Source organism: Ips typographus, linkage group LG2, assembly GCF_016097725.1.
Source record: "Ips typographus isolate SLU linkage group LG2, UJ_Ityp_2.0, whole genome shotgun sequence".
Classification (NCBI taxonomy): Eukaryota; Metazoa; Arthropoda; class Insecta; order Coleoptera; family Curculionidae; genus Ips; species Ips typographus.
Window position 1 is genome coordinate 23687941 of NC_138423.1, and position 22026 is coordinate 23709966.

Sequence of the window (22026 nt, forward strand, 5' to 3'; positions counted from 1 at the left end):
AAGCAAGAAATTGACGTGAAGATTGTATTTACATTGGTGAAAATCTGACCTCGAAAAAATAATATTATTATCATTTTGCCTAAATAAATTACAGTTTTTAATGTATTTTGCAGATAAGTTAACTTTCTCTTGACTAACAGCTGGATTTTTTCAAAGTATTAATAATGGTTTGATGATTGAAATTCATAAAAATCTTATTATATAGCTATAACAATATATTTGTTAATTTTAATTTATATTTCAGGAAAATTATTGTTTTTTTATGTTTTTAGAAGAAATCTATAAGACAGAATTACAAATTTATACTAACTTAATTGTACTGAAATCTTGATGAGTAATATTCAGAGTGAAAAGTGGTACATTTTTGGTTTCTAAGAATCTCAACATACATTATAAGTCTAATATGTACTAGATATTAAGATCTACTACATTATTGAAATGTAGTTGAAATCTACTTTATTATTAATATAAGTGAGTATAGATTTTTTAAAATTTCAGACACATTCATAAAAAATCATTATTTTTTATTTATGTCTTCGAGATACTGCTGTGTCTAAAAATCTTGAAAGAATATAAAAATGGATTAAAATGATTACTGATCTCCTTAAAAAATTGATGGATAATTAAAAATTCGAAACCACCATCAAAAGATTTTAAGTCTACTCCACTTGTTGTCTGTTCCGCAACATTTGGAACACCCTGTATAAAACACTAAACATTCTGCGAAAGTATCGTATTCTCAAAATATGGTTCATTGGGTAAAACAATACACCTGCAATGCAACTACAGTAACAAAAACATTCTTAAAAGTTTTTGTGAGTTTTGGGTTTATGAAAAAAAAATCGGCCGCCATGAATCGACGCCGCTGTGCGCCGGTTCGGAGTCGGCGTCGTTCGATAGCGGCGTCGGGACGCCAGTGCCGCACAAAACTTCTAGGTGCTTGGTGCTCCTGATCGCATATCACGCACAAACAACGAGTCACGCGTCCTCTCAGGGGTTACAGAAGGTACTTCAACTTGGCCTTTATTCCAGGTGAAGTTGCCGGCAATCATGGTACCGTAGCGTAATTAGCGTGGGTGATGTTCGAGTGAGTCCCGGTTCGCGTGAGTCTTCGCGAGTGAGTGTTTGAGTTGGAGTTGACCACGTGCGAGTGGGGCGACGTTCCGGACTGCCTCACCGTGCGAGTGCCGGCGGGGCTCCTTACCAAAGCCGGACATGTACCACCTAATGGGGAGGCCACCGTCGAGGAAAAAGCTTCATTACCGGTAAGCAGTTAATTTGAAAATTCAAAAAAACTATACTAGAGCTGTATGATGTATGAGGTCACATAACTAGAGATGTTGTAATTTGTTTAGCTCAACAAATCTGAAATAGGGTCCACAAGGCAAATGTTCTGACGTAAGTGAATTTTACTTACTCTCCCAAACCACTTGTCGAAATATGACTATAGTTTCAATTTTGTCCTGAAAATAATAGTGATTATCATTCATGGATCATTCTCGTAATTATAATTAACTCTCATTTCCTTTTTATTTCAGTTCTATTCTTAGTTAAAAGATACATCAACTGACCTAGAAAAATGCGGATGTGTTTCTGTATTGATAAAGCTAATTTTGGTTCACTTTAAATTTTATTTTGACTTTACAAGCAAAATGTCTAAAGAAAGAAGAAAGTTATCAATTCTACACCTCAGTGAATTCCAAATTGGAAATCACTGTTATTGGTCATCACAGCCAATCTGGCAATAGTACCAGCAACCAATCAGGTTATTGTTTACATGACAAGTGTGATGTAATGTTTGATGTAATTTTCACCCAGAATTTCTCATAGAAGTAGTTTGAGACAATGTATAGTCTTCTTCTCGGATATGTATTATAATAAAATAATAACCATCATTATACGGTCATTGAAGAATGGAACTATCAGGATTTATTTAGTATTCCAAAAAAACAAATTGAACTTGATTTAGTTGGTGGATTTATAAAATTGTAACCTATTTATTAAACACTGTACACTGTTTATTAATTTAAACTTAAGTATTTATAAGAGCTTCTAATTTAAGTTTGTACTGTTTGTAATAGAGTTAGTTTCTTAACTTCATTTTTACCGTCATACTTTAAGCCTAGCTTAAATTAAGTTTGGTTCAGACTGTGACCATACGGATATAAAAAGTCACAGTCTGGACTACACTTAACTTAAACTATAGGCTTAAAGCACGACAGTGCAAATGGGGGGTTAATGACAGGCTGTAACATCTTGAGATAAATAATAAAATGTCAATCCAACCGATTATCACTACAATTTCCGAATATAACAGCAAAATACTTCTTTTAAAACAAAATTTTTCACACGCTAAATTCAATTCCTTTGACCTTTTGTGAGAAATTATACGAAACCCATTTTGGGAAACAGAAACACCATTTCTGCCTTAAAACTGTCAATATCTCACGTGGTCTGCTTCAAAATCACCTTACAAACATTGACATTGACATTTTTTTTGTTAAGTAGGCATTTCATAGCTTATCCCATAATGTATCCCAGCTAGTTTTCCTAAATATACCTTAAAAAGGTAACGTTAGGAGGCATAAAAATGTTCGAAAGAGAAGAATAACATTCAAGTTCACTGCATAAATGAGTTAGTGAGTGGTCAACTTATCTGATAGTTTTGCTGGATAGTGGTATTCATTTTTCACTGTTTTTTTTATTAATATTCTAACATAAGCCTGGATTATAGAAAGTAATCCAGCTCCACACACATTTACTGAAATTCGTCCACTAATTTTTTTCCTTTGGGGTGTCTGTAAACTCAAATTCTTCCTTGAAAAATTCATCAAACAATATGACATTGCATTGCATTGTGGTAAAAATTGCATTGTTTTTTGTCGTCACATTGTCATTGGCAAAAATTCTTTTGAGGAAACTATTATTTGATATATTTGGTTTTTACGATAATGTAATTTGACAAAACTTGCTCTGCTCCCTCCATATACATATAGAGCTTCAAAACAAGCTGCAGATAAATCTGACAAAATTGAAAATTACTGATATATGTAATTAAAAACTGACTCTACTTACCTGTTAAAAATGTCTGAACTACCTTTTGCATACATGTAGAACTACCAAACATTTTCTTATTAAATTGTTGGTTTATTAATTTTAATTTTTGCAACTCTTTTAGATATTTGGAAGACATTTAAAAACAAAAAATTGTCTGAGCATTTTATTTATTCAGTTTTCGGTAAGAAATCATCTCTTAATTTGTTTTTGTAGACATTCATTTACACCTTGTACTACATTCTTATTTGATAAAGGCAAAGTAAATCACTTTGCGTGTTCTAGTAGTTTTAACTACTAATGAATCACCATGACAAAATTATAAAACTGAAATTATTCACCACTTTTCATAAACGCTCAACTTGAAATGAGTAAATAAATTATTGCACGGTTCACGATTTTATGAAAAACAGTGTAACAGACTCTTTGAAATAATTTATTGCGTTTACTTATCGCAGGTGTTGCTAATAATTTTAAAAATAATTTTTTGACAGAAGTCAATTTCGTACAACTGAAAAGAAACTCGAAAAGTTTACTTAGAATTCCTTTCTCATAAATGAGTTTTTAATTAAACACAATTAAGTCACAATTAACTTAGCCCTTTTATGTGAAAAAGAAAAGTCAACTTGTAGTGGTTGTTTTGATTAAAAACATGCGGTTTTTTATGGATTGATGAAATTATGGCGAAACCAAAAAAAAATCGCATTAAATATTAATTTAGTTCGGGCTTTATTAAAAAAATCCAGGCCGCCCGATTACAGAACGTTCCCAGTCAGAGGTAAATTAAATCTTTTGATCGCCTTTTTGCGCAAATCCTGCGTGTCCCTCGAACTCAGGTCGGCATTAGACCTTTTTAATTAAACCGCGAGAAAAGACTGGATTTTCCTTCCTCCCACCCCACGAGAATAATAATTTCGGTTCTTTTTCCGTTGAAAATCTTATTATTTACCCACTAGAAGACCGAGAAAATGGCAATTCCGGGCTGAAGTTTCAACATTCCTCCAAGTGGCTCGGCTCGAAAATAATAAGTTTTAGAGTTAAAGCGCGACAGACGCGAATAATCATCTTCTGAAACTAATTTATCACAATGATAATTGATGGTTGTTTTAAGGAGACGGCACGGGAACACTGAAATTCCCTGGCACCGGCTTTTCATTAATATATACAAATGATAACTGCCGCCATTGTTGGGAACGGCTCATTTATCATTTTTCCGAAAACGGGGAGGTTTACGTCCTCGAAAACTAATATAAAGTGTCCTCGGAAAGTTTAATGAATTAATCACCCCGCGTGTCCGAATGGAAAACTCTAGAACTAAAAGATCTTGTGCATTCCGGCACTATAGCTCGATCCAGTTATCTTCGATGATACCCAAGAGGGCTACAGTTTATGAATTATTTATGGCGCCCGAATATCTTGACCGTTCAAACTGCAAAGGAAAATTTATTCTAAAAATATTCAGACCATAAAACCAGACTTATGCCCGATTTAAAGAAACGGCTTTAACCCCTTTCAATACCGACCGGTTACCAAGGGAATGTCCGCAAGTCCAGATTTTATTCCCGGAGATGTCTCGGTTAGTCGTTTTGATTTTTTTTCTATGTTCAGTTGCGGAAAAGCCAAGTGCAATGAGTTGCCGTGACGTAGCTGGTTAACCATAAATCTAGTCTTATTGTGCACTTTAGCAAAAAAATTGACGTTCGTCTAACATAATAGACAAATTTGAAACAAGGACAAAAATCAAAATAAAATGGAATAGGATTTTCCAAATATTTAGTCACGTCAATATTTTGAAGCATGTAGAAAGGCAAGGACTTCGTCTTTTGACTTGACTATAACTAATGTATTATTCAACGAGAGTGTAATGATAACTTTTATTCACGAAGATGTTTAAGTAATTTGTCGAGTGAGTAATAGCATACATACGAGTAAAATACTATGCTTTTCAGTGGACAATACACTGTATCAAAATAACGAAACTGACTGAAAATTGAACAGATTATCATAAGCACATGTAATTATTATGGTGAAATCTTTGTTACATTATTTTGAGTTGAAACCATATTCATTACCAATTATTCACATATTTACCAATATAACTACATTTTTAAGGTCACGTGACTGTTTTTGACAGATGTCAACTGGCCTTTACAGTGTTGCAAACTGAAAAATTGCATTATTAAAGTCACGTGACGTGTATTTTCCAATTCCAGTTTTTATAACCGTCTAAATTTAATTTATCAATTTTCCTAAGTTTAAACTGCGTTTTGAAGGTCACGTGACTGTTTTTGACAATGTCATATGGCCGTTACAGTGTTGCAAACTGAAAAATTGAATTATCGAAGTCACATAACGTGTATTTTGCAATTAAAGTTTTTACAACTGTCTAAATTTAATTTATCAATTTTCCAAAGTTTAAACTGCGTTCTAAAGGTCACGTGACTGTTTTTGATAATGTCAACTGGCCTTTACAGTGTTGCAAGCTCAAAAATTGAATTATCATAGTCACGTGACGTGTATTTTGCAATTTCAGTTTTTAGAAGTGCCTAAATTTAATTTATCAATTTTCCAAAGTTGAAACTGCGTTCTAAAGGTCACGTGACTGTTTTTGATAATGTCAACTGGCCTCGCAACTGGCCTTTACAGTGTTGCAAGCTCAAAAATTGAATTATCAAAGTCACGTGACGTGTATTTTGCAATTTCAGTTTTTAGAAGTGCCTAAATTTAATTTATCAATTTTCCAAAGTTTCGAGCAAAGTTTGAACTGCGTTTTGAAGATCACGTGATTGCTTTTGACAATGTCAACTGGCCTTTACAGTGATGCATTCTCAAAAATTTAATTATCAAAATCACGTGACGTATTTCTTACAATTTTGCCACTGTCTAAATTTAAAATGCCAAATTTTCATGACTATGACAGTTAAAAGATTTTCTCAAAACGTCAAAATATAACCCGTAATTTCAGACAACCATACAAAAAATGTTGTTTATCAAAATTTGGAAAAACAGTCACCTGACATTAGAAAATCAATTTAAAGCCTTCGGCATAAGGTCAAATCAAGTGTCAAAAATTTGGAAAAACGTTTACGTTGTCACCTAACCTAACCTAAAAATTGTCACGTGACTTTAAAAAATCAATTTTAGGTTTTCGGATTTTCAAAATTTGGAAAAGCATCACGTAACCTGAGAAAGTCATTTTTATTGATTCATTAGTCTTTATGACATTTTGACAAAGGTCTAATGTACAAATTCTAAAAGCAGGCATGTTACTTGAATAATCTGACCTACAAACTGTCACGTGACCAAAAAAAAATTCTAAGGGTGTATTACATCAAGGTTTTACGTTGTTTCAATACCAGGACCCTTATAACTAAATTGCCATAAATGTGTAAACATTTGAAGGCATTATGAGGCAGTTTAAATAATTTAAAGGCATTTCGAGGTGTTTCAAGGCAATTTGAGGCATTTTAGGCAGTTTTAAGGCATTATCACTGAGGCATTTTGAGCAATAATAAAAGCATTGTGAGGTATTTTAAAGGCAATTCAAGGTATTTTTGTATGCAAAAAGGCATTTTGGTGTACAAACAATTATCGGCGGTCAACAAAAGTTTGTCTAGCATACTTTTGACTTATATTTGACAGACTTTACTAGTGAATGGATTTTAACTTTATTTTAAGTTTTCCTTATAAAACCGGTTTCTCTTGCTCTACAAACTTGTGTTAATAATCCCAAAATAAAAAAAAGTTGAAGGTAGAAATAATAAAGCTTTAGTTACCTCATTTTCCATGCAACGTCGGTAAAATTATGATTTATTACGTGTTTATCTCCCTATAAATTTGGGTTTTATGGCCTTGATTCATTTTTTTTCCATAAATTTAATCATGGATATAATGTATGCAGGCCAGTGTGCATGTCTAAAAACTTGCTCTAATGTACTATTATTAGGTATATGCTTTTACCGTTATTCGTGTTCTGATAACGTCAAAATATAGTAATATGGCAATAGTAATTTGAGGCTTTAACTTTATTTACAAGTTTACTAAAAGTCAAGTAGGATTAAGATGAGGATAATTGTTCTTGCTTCTTTGTGTTGTGTTATCGTTTGCCACACTGACCCTTAATTGATTACAATTTGAGACACATTGTATAATGTGTCTAATATTAAACTTGCCATGGAAACTTCCAAGCTACTGGATAACAATACTCTCTAGACTTAAATATACGATTTCAAATTTTCATTCAAGCAAGCCTGTATAGAAGTGGTATTTGAATAATGTGTAATGAAATACCTAACGTACGAGCCCTCATTATTTTAGGTGATGGAAAAACCGGAGGAAACGTGGCCAAATTACGTAGACCTGGGTTTTCCGAGGGTGGTTTCGGCCCCCCGCTTATTCAAGTCGGTTTCAATGTTTCATACATTAACGAATTAGTGCTCGGAACGGTATTATGTGTCAGAACGGAGCGTAACAAGACAAGTGGCGTAACACATACTTTAATGAATGCTTTCGTTTCTAATTATAATCCTGCGGTCGCTGCGACAGAGCTGTGTATCAAATATCTCAACTGCGAACGCTCGAATAAGAGGGAATAACAGTTTGAAAGCTGCTTTTTCTCCATCCCCTCTTCCCCCTCGAGTCATTTTACCCCTTCAACCCGATTATCTGAGACTGGATAGTTTTTACTGATTTCCGCCAAGTTTCCCGTTCTGTCAAAAAAAGGCAATAAAGTAACGAAATTAAAATTCCCGCTTTGTTATTTTAGTAAACAACAAAGTCGTTCCGTAATGAAATGTTTTCCTGGGAAAAACTTTTCCGATCATAATTCGTTTTTTTTTCTGCTGCAGGATTCATTTAATTTCTTTTCGCGAAATTTCTACATGTATAAACTCAAGATGGATATTTTATTTCAAACTCCGTTTCAATTTAATAAAGAGAGGCTTTAGAAACCTCGCCGTCTTGGAAGAACCGTTTTATTTTCTCGGTTATTATTTTGATGCCATCGTTCCCCAGTCTCTCGTTTACATTGCCGGCAAACTTGTAATTAGATATAAATGCAAGGAGGTCTTACCGTTTCCGTCTAGGTACTGCTTTATCCTGTTTATATCCGTGGAATCGATTATGTATGAGATTTTCGGAAATGCGGCCGCGGTGGGCTTCAATTTCGTATATCATTCACTCTCGCCTTCCCCCCAAAATATAAAATTGAAATCTCGGGCATTGGGGCAAACTGATGCCGTCGTGCAAATATCATATTCTGGCTTCCTCTTTTCGCTTATATTTTATCTACCTCACTGGCTCTTTTAAGTGGATATTCGGCCTCAAAACCAATAATGTTACCAATGATTGACAAGTGAATTGGTAGAATACAGGGTGGTTCGACATAAAGTTTGTCGTTTTATTCTTAAAAATAATTGAACACCAACTTACTGCTTATTTCAGTTAGAACACTCTGTAGATTTTCACTTTTTTCTTTAAATATGTTATACAGGGTAGGAGAATATGACTCTAACGACACCACTTTTAAGTGATTTGGCTTTAAGGGAATCGGTAAAGACTTTACGTTTTTTGATCGCGATGCCTGCCATACGTGTAGAAAAATATAGAGGGTGTCTAAAAAGTCTGGAATATTGCAAATATCTCGAAAACTGCTGATTTTATTTTTCTCAAAATTTGCGTCTTGTTATAGTAAATAACAGCGCATGACGTCAGGGTGACATGAGGTTCGCAAGTATACATGGTCAGTCACAAAGTATACCAACTTTCTTAATTCAAACCTAACACCCTGTATATTACTTCAGATTTTAAGAGTACTCATAAAGGCCAATTCAACGATATACAATTTTTTTTTTTTTTTATGATACTTAAGATGTCAGTCTTTTCCTTCTCACTCAAAAACACCATTTTAAGTAATAGGAAAATTTGCCAATTAATTTAACATTATATTGACGTTAGCTGTCATTGTTATAGGTAGGAACAAAAAAAAATCAAAAAAAAAAAAAAAAAAAATCGTATATCGTTGAATTGGCCTTTATAAGTACTCTTAAAATCTGAAGTAATATACAGTGTGTTAGGTTTGAATTAAGAAAGTTGGTATACTTTGTGACTGACCCTGTATACTTGTGAACCTCATTTCACCCTCACGTCATGCGCTGTTATTTACTTTAACAAGACGCAAATTTTGAGAAAAATAAAATCAGCAGTTTTCGAGATATTTGCAATATTCCAGACTTTTTAGACACCCTGTATAAAAAAAACAGTGTTTGTTCTTTGTTTCGATAAAACTACGGCAGTGATGTGGAACAAAGATGCAAGACTTTGGCTTTAAATTTCGAGTCTCTCTCTTTTAACCCAACTTACGACTTTATTTTTTAACTTATTGCGAAAGTTATTTTTGTCACTAAAAAAGTTTTGCAGGTAGGACAAATAGTAACTGAAATTTTGGTAATTTTAGAAATTTGTTAAAATGCTTCTAACATTTTTAATTGACGTACTATTAAAATTATATTGACTTTTGCACATTCTAGCAAGTGTCTTCTTACATATCTATTATACAGGGTGGACCATAAGTAATGGGACATAGAGCTACAGCATATTCCTGACATCAAAATAATACGATTTAGCTGAATTGTCCTATACCGAAAGTTAATATTAAGAAAGATACAGGGTGTGAAAGTTGAAATTTTATTTTAGCTTTTTTGTCATATCTTCACGGTCTTTTGATATAAATTACTGAAAGTTGGTACAAAGGGGTTTTGGCAGGCGTAAAATACGATGCTTTCATTTGTTTTGTAGTAGCTGATAGGGGGCGCTAGCGGTAACCATCTCCGTCCCTTCAAGAGGCTCAAACTTTTTTTTACGGAACTGAAACGGCCATATGACTTCAAAATATGATTCTAAGATGTTATCTACGTAAAAAAGGTATACTTGTTGTAAGTCTTAAAAGTGGACCGTTTTCGAGTTATTGAATCTTTTATTATTGCATTCATTTACATGTACAGCAGATTTTAATTACTATTTTTTTTTAAATTCTAAGTAGGATTTGATACAAAAACAAAAAGGGCGTTTATAACAACTAGCTTTATTTTAAAGTTTACAAACATTTTTTAAACGGTCAAATTTACATACAGAAACTGTTATGTATGTAACTTAAGGGTATACAGCACATATCGTATTAACATACGACAATGCATGCAATAATAAAACATTAAATAACTCGAAAACAGTCAACTTTTAAGACTTACAACAAGTATACCTTTTTTACATAGAAAACATCTTAGAATCATATTTTGAGAGCATATGGTCGTTTCAGTTCCGTAAAAAAAAGTTAGAGTCTCTTGAAGGAACGGATATGGTTGCAGCTAGCGCCCCCTATCAGCTACTACAAAACAAATGAAAGCATCGTATTTAACGCCTGCCAAAACCCCTTTATACCAACTTTCAGTAATTTATATCAAACGACCGTGAAGATATGATAAAAAAACAAAAATAAAATTTCAACTTTCACACCCTGTATCTTTCTTAATATTAATTTTCGGTATAGAACAATTTCGCTAAATCGTATTATTTTGATGTCAGGAATATGCTGTAGCTCTATGTCCCATTACTTATGGTCCACCCTGTATATATATTATTTCCCTATTTGGGTTTGTTTTAAGATTGTCATAAAATGCACTGAAATTCCCTTAACACGTTTTGGTTTACCAATGCCCTTAAGAATTACACTTAAGGGCATCGGTAAAGCAAAACGTCTTATGGGAGATTCAATGCATTTTATGACAATCTTAAAACAAACCCAAATAGGGAAATAATATATATACAGGGTGGACCATAAGTAATGGGACATAGAGCTACAGCATATTCCTAGGCTAGGCTAAATATTGCTGTTTTTTAAACGGCATATGAAAGAAAACACTTGTTAGAATGTGCGAAAGTATCAATATAAATTTAATAGTACGTCAATTAAATTATTTAGAAGCATTTTAACAAAATACTAAAATTACCATTATTTTCAAGTCACTATTTTTCCTACCTGCAAAACTTTTTTGGTGACAAAAATAACTTTCGCATATTCACAAAACCTTTAGAAGAACGAACACTGTTTTTTATATATTTTTCTACACGTATGCCAAGCATTGCGATCGAAAAACGTAAAGTCTTTACCGATCCCCTTAAGTACGAAATTAAAATTTCTCCAATTCTAATAAATCTGGAAAGTCTCAGAAACGGAAATTTCAAACTGACGAATCTGGTTGAGAATGACATGATTTTAAGAATTCACACGTGATTTTCGGATTTTGTAATGTGAAAACCACTTTGATCATTCGATTTTTGATCTTCATAAGTAACTATTGCTTAGACAGCTTTTTTAATGCAGATTTTACTATTTCAGTAATACATTAGAATTGGTTTTGACTTAGGGAATATTAAAAACTTGAGTTGATATTTTGATAACACATTTATAGAATAGTTAGACCTGTCAAACCTGTCACAAGTAGGTTTTTTAACAAATAACCTCCATTATTCTTTTGTGACAAATAATTTTCACCAAACTTAACCTAATTGAAATATTTTTCCATCAACACAGTTGAAAATATGATATTTTACTAAAGTTGCTCTAAATAAAACATAAATTGGGTCATTGTTCTTTGTGGTTGTTGAAACCTTCTTTGGACGTGGACTTTGGCATTTCATGTTTAACTGGTGAACTAAAAAGTGACAGCACAACGTTGCCCAGTCGCCCGCAGTTTTTTTCACCGGACAAAATGTAATTAATCCTCGAAACTGGACAAACGCGAAAGACAAAAACAATACGCGGCACCGCAACAATCATTAATATTAATTAACAGGGAACGGTTGCTAAATTAATGCTGCTCTGACGTCTTAATGATCATTCGGAAAAGATTTGACGAATGATTTTTTTTGGGTCGACTGAGAGGTTTCTTATTGACGGCCATTACCGGCTTAAGTCGGGCGTGAAAATTTCCATTAGGCTACCGATGAAGAATTGTAGGAGGATCGAGGATATTCAACGGGGAAAATATTACGTTTTTGGGGATTTTACGTGGTTTGAATCGCTCTCTGAGGATTTTAAGTTTCTTGACCGTTCGTACGATGATATTTTTAACGTTGTTAACGTTTAATTTAGCACCTCGTTACGTCATTATTATGATGAGTTACGACTAAACCGCACGTTATTGAACGCATTATCGCAATCCATTAAACGGTTGTTTGAAACGTGCGTTTTAAAATTTTTATGAAACGTTTTTCAGGCAAACATCCGGCCGTTGGCCAAATTTCGTCGAGCCTGTCAATAGTTGAAATTCAAATTAAGGCTAATGCGATTTGGGTAAATTTTAATAAACGTTTTAGCGTACGGTAAGTTTGATGAGAAAATAAAAAATTTTCGAGTAGGTAGTACTCTAAGTTTTCAATACGGTAGCGCTATTTGACAATTATGACAGTTTACACCATTATCATTTAAAAGAAACAGTTGAAAAATTGGTAATTTAAATTTAGACAGTAGTCAAATTGTAACAACTACGTCACGTGACTTGAGAATATAATTTTTGAGCTTGCAACATTGTAAAGGCTAGTTGACAATGTCACAAACAGTCACGTAAACCTCAAAACGCAGTTTAAACTTTGAAAAATGGTAAATTAAATTTAAACAGTTGTAAAAACTTAAATTGCAAAAGTACACGTCACGTGACTTTAAAAATGCAATTATGCATGTTCTTGCAACACTGTAAAGGCCAATTGACATTTGTCAAAATTAGTCAGGTGACTTTAAAATGTAATTTAAATGTTGATCATTTGGTAAATTAAATTTAGGCGGCTGTAAAAGCTGAAATTGTAAAATACACGTTACGTGACGTTAATAATACAATTTTGAGTTGTTGACATTGTCAAAAACAGTCACGTGAACTTCAAAACGCAGTTTAAACTTTGAAAAATGATAAATTAAATTTAAACAGTTGTAAAAACTTAAATTGCAAGAGACACATCACGTGACTTTGATTATGTCATTTTAGAGCTTGCAACACTGTCCAAGCCAACTGACACCTGTCAAAAACAGTCACGTGACTATAAAATGTAATTTAAATGTTGTTCATTTGGTAAATTAAATTTAGACATTTGTAAAATACACACCTGTCAAAAACACGTGACTTTAAAAATGTAGTTTAAATGTTGAAAAATTGGTAAATTATTATAATAATTTGTAAAGAATATTGTTTCAACTCAATATCATGTAACAAAGATGTTACAATAATAATTACATGTGCCTATGCTGTTGTGTTAAATTTTCAGTCAATTTTGTTATATTACTACACTACAATTTGAAATTTACAGACAGTGCCTCAAAATACTCTCAAATGCCTTATAAATATCTTAAAATGTCTTGTAATACTTCGTAATGCCTTATAATACCTCACAATGCTTTGTAATAATGGGAAAGTGCCTCATAATACCTCGAATTACCTCGAGTGTGTACACCAAATCGACGATCTACCCTTCGGTTTGATCGTTTGTTACAACAAATTAACTTTTAAAAATTCGTCCATTAATTTGACTATTTTGTTTGAAAACAAGGTGGATTTTGGCAGTTATGTATAACGAAAATTAAACAAAATTAGGATGACAACACAGCTAAGAAATTGGCTCATTTTGTAGTATTTTTCGAGCATATTGATAGGAGTGTTAATTAAGTGAAAAAATGCACATTTTGTAAAAACTGCAATTTTGTCAATTTTTTATTTTTTCCTTCAAAAGGATTCCAATGCCCAAGCAAGGGCATATTTATACCAAAGGACTTTAAATTAGCTAAAATAAAAGTTTTCAAAAATGGAAGAAACTATTTTGTCAAAATTGTCAAGGTATATCTGACATAATCAACTTTTAGACTGAGGTAAGTTGGTATCATCTTATTTAAACCTCAATAATTTGTGGTAGCATTGGTTTCTCCCATTCTAGAGACACCATGTACGAGAGTCCTAGTCCCTCCAAGATTTTTGCCACAAGCAATATAAAAATCATTTTCAGTAAGTAAATACTATTGATAACTTTTCAAAAAATATCAAAAGCTTCTGCAAGTGGTTCTAAACTTAAATTAGACAAAATGTTTTGTGCAAACTACACACAAATCAAAACAAAAATACTACGTATTTACTATTATTTTTCTCTAGACTTAATATGATTCTCTTAACCACAAAAGCACCGAGCCCAAAATGTACGAGCTCATATAATACCAAGTTGGTGGCATTTTTTATTGCCAATTTGCCGAATAAAAACGCTATTTCTAAAGTGGGAAATTCTATAAAAGGACCGGAGCGTCGGGGTTGCAAAAATATTCGCATTTGGTATAAAATATGGCCCTTCCTAGTGCACCGGGTCTATTCAGAGTTTCCACAAACAAAAACCGACGACAGCATTTATAATTTGGCCGTGGTTTTCTTTTGGTGCTGGAGGGCTTTCGTCAATCCCAGCTCGTTCGAATTGGGCCTTAATTAAAATGGCCGGAGACGGCAAAAAGAAAATCCTTCTAGATCTTTTACCGACCTAGTTTTTTTCTGTTTTGTCTGTAGTCTGTCTAGTTCACTGACTTTTGTAATGGTGTCAAAATTATGTTTTTCTACTACTCTTTAATAATATGTTTATTGTGCACTAGTTTTAAATATAAAATAACACCCTACCCGTGAGTAATATGTCGTTTAGTGTCAGTCAGATATGACTTTTAGTAACATCTGACATGCCTCCTACCTGGATAAAGTAACTACCAGTGAATAATACCTTGGACAAGCTTAAACGAGCCTCAAATAAATATACAGGCTGTGAAATGAGTAGTGACGGTAAACAAATCAAACAATGTCATAGCTGTCAAATACAATCACAGGTTGTCATGAACTGCCTGTTATATTTACCACTGACAAGCTTAAATGAGCCTTAAAAGGTCTCATTGCAAACTTTATCTTCTTTAGTAATAGCTATCATTACATGCACGTAGAATAACATTCTATTTCTTCATAATTACTATTATTTATGTATAAGTTCGTTAAGGCATTATATTATCACTATTTGTCATTTGATTTATACTTTTATCACAACTTTTTATTTCAATCTACAGTGAGGCAAATTGAATTCCTTATTCTAATACATTTATTCCTATAAGTTTCTAAATATAGAACATATTCGAGGCACTTTTTAATATTACCCCGAATCAATAAGTACATAGTCCCCAAACAAGAATATTTCAGTTATTTTCCATATCGCTCGAGTTGTTTGTGTTCTCGGCTTGTTTGAGGGGCGTTGGGGGAGAACAGAACGGAAAAATAAAAGCGTGCACTCGGAATTATATGGAGTTTTCAGAGAAAAAGTTGTATCCTTGTACTTAAAAATTTTTCTGAATATTTCCATCCAAGCGTATAGGAAAAATTGTCATTCTTTCGCTTTTTTTGGCTGGGTTAAAACAAGAATTTCAAGCTCAAAAGCGAACCTTCTTAGCGAAGAATTAAAGACAGTAAAAACATCGTAAAAATATAATAATTTCATCGTTTGAGAGCCCGAAGTTGTGACAAAGTTTTAAGGGCTTTGAGTGATATTTCGGTCGTTAGCGACTTTAGGGCAAACTTTGCTGAAAATACTCCCTCTTTGGTAATATAAAGTTCAAACGAGAATGATAATATGAAGAAAATTTTTTATTAGCTTCAGTAATGAGAAAAATTTGTTGATAATTTTCATCTATTATGCAGCCTTCTGATACCTTTCATCTCCGATTAATTTTATACTCTACAAAGTTCTGAAGAAGACATTATATCAAGGATATAATAGGTTCCTATCTAGTTGACTATATATTTAAGGAAAGCCTCGCTGTGCGATGTACAACCATAGTTAGCTAAATAGGAGGGTTTTTTTTTATTTGAAGCATGCTCCTAGTTTAGAGCTTCATAAACAATTTATCAAAGCGGAAAACGCAATTTCCCGTTCTTGAGCTCAAAGGACGTTGAGTCGGGCTGGGAAAACTTGCTTCTTGTCCGCTTTCTTTTTTCGCGTAATTGCCAGACGAAACACGAAACAAAATTTATGAAAATCGGTTGTCGGGAATACAAAGTTGCGAGAAAATTTCAATTCAAATAATAGTTTTTGGATATTATTTTGTTGCCAGTTCGTTGTTTACAGATATTTTACCGTAATATTTCTAAAGATTACTTTCAAGTAATTGAATTACTTTTCAAAAACCAAAATTGTAATTGATTTTTTTAATTACTAAACAAAAGTAGTTGGAATTGGTAATTGATATTACAGTTTCTTCAGTAGATGAACTACTTTAAAGTAATTCAATTGCTTTCAGAGTAATTGAAACACTTTCAGATTAATTCAGTTACTTTATTTTAACTGAAAGCAATACGGTTTATTTTTGTTCTAATTAAGTCTTTTGTGATTTTTTTATACTTGTAAATATCTATTATAAGAGACAAGACCTCTGAGTTCCTGGAAAACAACCTTTTGTATTTTCTTTTCCTTGACAGAATTCAGCAAAAGTCTAATTTCTAATTGAAAAAATTGTAGCTAGTTTTATTATCCTGTACCAAAACCTTAGAGAGATATTATGTTCTTAAGTTTCTCAGAAGAAAGCTTTTAGTAGGGAGGTAAATACTAAATAACATTTCTAAAATTCACTTTTCAACTTTATTCCTTAGTAGAGTTATCGACGTCATTTTTTGTGTAAATTGTAGGGAATATAATGCTCAATAACATATCGAATTCATTTTTCTAACTTTACTCTTTCACCGGTTTTCACAAGCTTAAATTGTCTATTGTCTCAGCTTTAGTTAAAACTTAAACCATTTTTACTTGACTTAGGATATTTCACGAACCAGAACAGTTATCGATGCCATTTTTCATGTGAAATATAGGGAATTTAATGCTGAATAATATAACCAATTCACTTTTCTAACCTTACTCCTTCACCGGTTTTCATAAGCTCCAAGTTGTCTATTGTCTGAGTTTTAGTTAAAAATTTTAGCAGCATTTTTACTTGAATAAGGACTGTGTTTCGCCAATTTTCATGTAAATTGTAGGGAATTAAATGCTGATTTGAATTACATTCAACTATTTTAGAGTAGTTGGTAATTGGGATTCAATTACTTTCTTTGAGTAATTGCGAGAGCTCTGATTGAGATTAAAGAATCGTTCTGGATGTTGTAAGAACTAATTTTTCTATTTCGGTAATCAAGTAATATAGATTAACTTGGATTTGCAATTTTTTTATTATTTTAGCTAAACAAATTGTCTGTCAATACAAATATTTACTAATTGTTACTTGATACTAATCTTTGTGTGCTCTGCACTAGTTTATGACTGGATTTCTAGCAAAATACAGTGTCGCTAGTTAGTAAGTCTCAAGATCGTAAATAATTCAATGCTAACAAATTAATTCAGAACTAACTTCTTAATACTGGCGTTTGCAAAGTTGCGGCTAAAACCAGAATTAAATCGGAGTTAGTCAAATAACGGTAACCGAAAAGTTCTAAAGTAAATTCGAAACTAATTGGAAAGTTCCAAAAAGTAATCGTAGAAATTTTTTTCCGAATAATTATCCTAACAAGAAATTAAACGATTTGCGGTGAGCTTTTGTTATTAGGCCCGAAAATCGATACCAACCAAAAGCAGAAAAAATCATATAACTTCAGTTCTTTTATTTAATTGTCAACTTAAATCCGGAGCGATATTCTGCCCCTCATGGAACTTTTTCTTCGCAAATTCGCATTAGAATAATTGTCCCGAAAACAAGCCGGGCAAAAAGAAACGAACACTTTTATAACTCCGGATTTCTTTTAATTACTTTGGGAATTGGTCTGAAAGTTTTTTTTATGGCGCCATATTGGAATAATTAGTTTTTAATTTGCGCCCTCGACGAAAAACGACCGATCTGACGTTGATGGATTTTTTCAACAAATTTTACCCCCGTAAACCAGACAGTTATAATGTCGTTAACGTCTTGAGGGGAATTAATGCAAAAAAATGTTTTTCTAGTAATACAATGTACTAAGAGCCAATAAACAAAATGTTTGGCAAGAACAATGTTGTATTTTCTTTAGCGCAATGTATCTGTTTGTCACTTTTCAAAAATCATAGTAAATATATCGAATTAACGTTTAACCAACATGAGTAAACCTGATAACTTTTTGCTTTCAGAAATAATAAATCAATCAATTGCTGTCAGGTGTAAAAACTGCACTAAACCAGTTTTCTTTGCCATAATAAATAAATGCGTAAATTCATCATCGTAAAGTTTTCAAATCTGAATTTAAGAGGAACTGGATACGCCAGAAAATTTATCAAAATTCTGCTTAAAGGCAAAGAAAAATAAGCTTTTCGCGATTTTATAAACAGCAACACTTCGTGTTCGCTTACCTAATCGAAATTAGATTTAATGCACGCTTAGAAAAAAACAATAAACGTTGAATACTTTCGATATTAATCATCTTAAATATTATTCTGTAATAATTGGATTTTCGAAATATTAAACTGACGTAGACATTTCGTTTTACGCCTACTTCAAAAGCTTATTATTTTCCGAATTAAACCAACTTGAGTAAATATTTGTTAATGAGATTCTACGAAATTTATTTCTTACGTCTTATAATAACAGGATGAGTCAGAAAATGTATTATTTTGCCTTCAAAGTAGTAGTTATTTTGTATGAATATTTCTCAAATGTTAGTGATGGTAACTTGACATGTGCTTGCACTGCTTGTGATTGGTCAGTTTAGGTTGAATTTGATGTAACTGTCATATGATTTAACCTAAAATTAGACACAAAAAAATCTTTCTTTTGTTTATTACACCACAAGGAGTTGATTTCTTATAATAACAATGTCATGGTAATAATAGTTTACAGGAAAGTACCAAATCTGAAATGCTTATCAACTTACAGCGACAGGTTATTCAAGATAACCACTGAATTTAAATTATATTTTAAATGCGCTTTTATTATAAACTTTGGTATCAAAGAGACGCAAAATTGTTTGCATTAAGAAAGTTCAAATTCAAGATTTGAAACTATCGATTAGAACGTCGACTTTTGAAAGGTTTTAATTTATTGCTCTCTGGATTTAAAGTATGAATTATTTCGCAATTTACTATCAGTAACAGAAAATAGTAGTAGATTTACTGTCATCAACTGTTTTTTTGTTTGGTTACATAATTGAATAATTTTCTCTACAAATTGTGGCTTTACAAACAATTTGGTATAGTTCAAACGTTTAATGGAAACCGCACATTTACAGTCCAAACTTGCAATGGTTTAGCATAAACTTTACGACTAAAACCCGAATTCCAAACTCAATCAATTCGATGGTCAAACGTACAATAATTATTCGTCCGATCAAAACGTAATAAATCCGGTTTGATTTGATTTTCATTGAGACGTCGCAATCCAACATAAACCGGATAAATCCCGTACACACCAAAGTTCGAAATTAGTTTAGCGTACGGGCCCTTCGAACTCGCCCAAAGGTGCATTGTTGAAAATTATTCAATTTCGAAAATTCCCCCAGTAGAAACATAGTAGTATTTTGTTTATGCTGACGTAATAACTAGTGATGTAGTTCTTAAACTCGGGGTTTTCTATCAGGGATCATCTCCAGGTTAAATTGCTGAATTAATTCAAACTGTTTCGTGTCAGCCTTACTTTACCATCCAATTTAGGTTGACTAAATGTCACTCAATTTGTATTATTTCTTTTCTAATAAAACACATTAAGTCCGGTGATTGTACTAAACCGATCAAATTGCAATGTAATAACCATCAACCATTAATAAACATTACATAATTAGTAATGTAACTATCCAATCTACTGGATATAGGTACTATTATCATGGATATTAGAACAACAACTCAGAGATACTCAGTAAGCTTGTGGATTGAATTTGATATTTGGCGTAATATGTATAGTAAGTAACTACATCCTTATCATTAATATATACAGGGTAAGTCAACGATAGATTACCTTGAAATGCCTTTAAATTATTTAAACTGCCTCAGAATGCCTTGAAATGTTTACCTACACATTTGTGGCATTCGTAAATTTAGTTATAAGGCCCCTGGTATTGGGACAATGATAAACCTTGATGAAATACACCCTTAAATTTTTTTTTGGTCACGTGGCAGTTTTTATGTCAGATTAATTAAGTAGCATGTCTGCTTTTACAATTTGTACATGACATTTTGACCCTTGACAAAATGTCATAAGTATTAATGATTAAAAAAAAATGACTTCCTCAGGTTACCTGATTGCTTTTCCAAATTTTGAAAACCCAAAAGCTTAAAATTAATTTTTTTAAAAGTCACGTGACAGTTTTTAGGTTAGGTTAGGTGTCAACGTAAAGGTTTTTCCAAATTTTTTACTCTTGATTTGACCTTATGCCAAAAGCAGGTCAGGTGACTGTTTTTTCAAATTCTAACAAACAAAAATATTTTTTGTACGGTTGTCTGTAATTACGGGTTACATTTTGACGTTTAGACGAATCTTCTAACTGTCATAGTAACCAAGTTAGCACGTGTCAAATAAAGACACCTATAATTTAAAAGAAACAGTTGAAAAATTAAATATATAGTATTTTAAATTTAGACAGTGGTATAATTGTAACAACTACGTCACGTGACTTTGATAGTTCAATTTTTGAGCTTGCAACACTGTAAAGATTTGTTAACATTGTCAAAAACAGTGACGTGACCTTAAAAACGCAGTTTAAACTTTGGAAAATTCATAAATAAAATTTAGACAGTTGTAAAAACTTAAATTGCAAAATACACGTCACGTGACTTGGATAATTAATTTTTTGAGGTTGCAACACTGTAAAGACCAATGGACATTGTCAAAAACAGTCACGTGACCTTCAAAACGCAATTTAAAATGTGGAAAACTGATAAATAAAATTTGACAGTTAGTCAAAACTTAAATTGCAAAGTACACGTCACTTGACGTTGATAATGCAATTCTGAGCTTGCATCACTATAAAGGCCAGTTGATATCTGTCAAAATTAATCACGTGACATTTTAGACAGTTGTAAAGACTGAAATTGTAAGAGACACATCACGTGACTTTGATTATGCAATTTTAGAGCTTGCAACATTGTAAAGTCCAGTTGACACCTATCAAAAACAGTCACGTGACCTTAAAAATGTAGTTTAAATATTGAAAAATTGGCAACTTAATATCATGTAACAAAGATTTTACCATAATAATTATTTATTATTATTACCAATATGTGGTCAATTTTGTTATATTGATACACTATATTGTCTACTGCTTGGTCTACTACAATGTATTTCTTAAAATATCGCAAAATTTCCTTTATTTAGGCATCGATTTAGGATTTAATTCGCTTAAAATTCCAATGAAAATATCGCAAAACATTTTGAAATATACAGTCAATGCCTCAAAATTCTATGAAATGCCTTATAAATACTTTAAAAATACCTCAAAATGCTATCAGAAAAAAGAATAATACACAGGGTGTTCCATTTAAAAAAGTCGAGATTTTATAAGTTGAATTAGTCAAAGTATTTTTTTTTTTAAATCGAACGCCCTGTAGCATCTAACGCAAGTTTATTTGGATAAATCTTTTAGAAACAATGGCCATACAGACAATTTTCCATCGTAGTAAAAACTAATATTTTTCTGAAAAAATTGAAATAATTTGAAAACTATTAGATTTAAGTATATGATATTATCAACAAAAAAGTTTTAAAATTTTTTAGGAAATCTAAAAATCTGTTAAAAAATAGGGGGTTTTATTTAAAAAAAACTAATGTTTTACCTACCACACCTTTATGCACCACCCTGTATATCCAAAAGTAGCAAAACTATGCATCTCAATATTCTCTAAAACTTTTGTATTTAACATTTTTTTTTGTATTTTTTGAAACTATTGAGATAATAAAGTTATAATTAATTATTATCCAGA

General features: G+C 32.2%; 1 protein-coding gene across 1 annotated transcript in view; it reads left to right on the plus strand.

Annotated features, from left to right (window-relative positions):
- Positions 1–906: 906 nt before the first annotated feature.
- Positions 907–22026, plus strand: part of LOC145724137 (uncharacterized) — a 193424-nt gene continuing 172304 nt past the window's right edge. Inside the window, exon 1 of the mRNA XM_081972241.1 lies at positions 907–1265. The gene's annotated coding sequence lies outside the window, so the exon portion shown is untranslated. The remainder of the gene's footprint in view (positions 1266–22026) is intronic.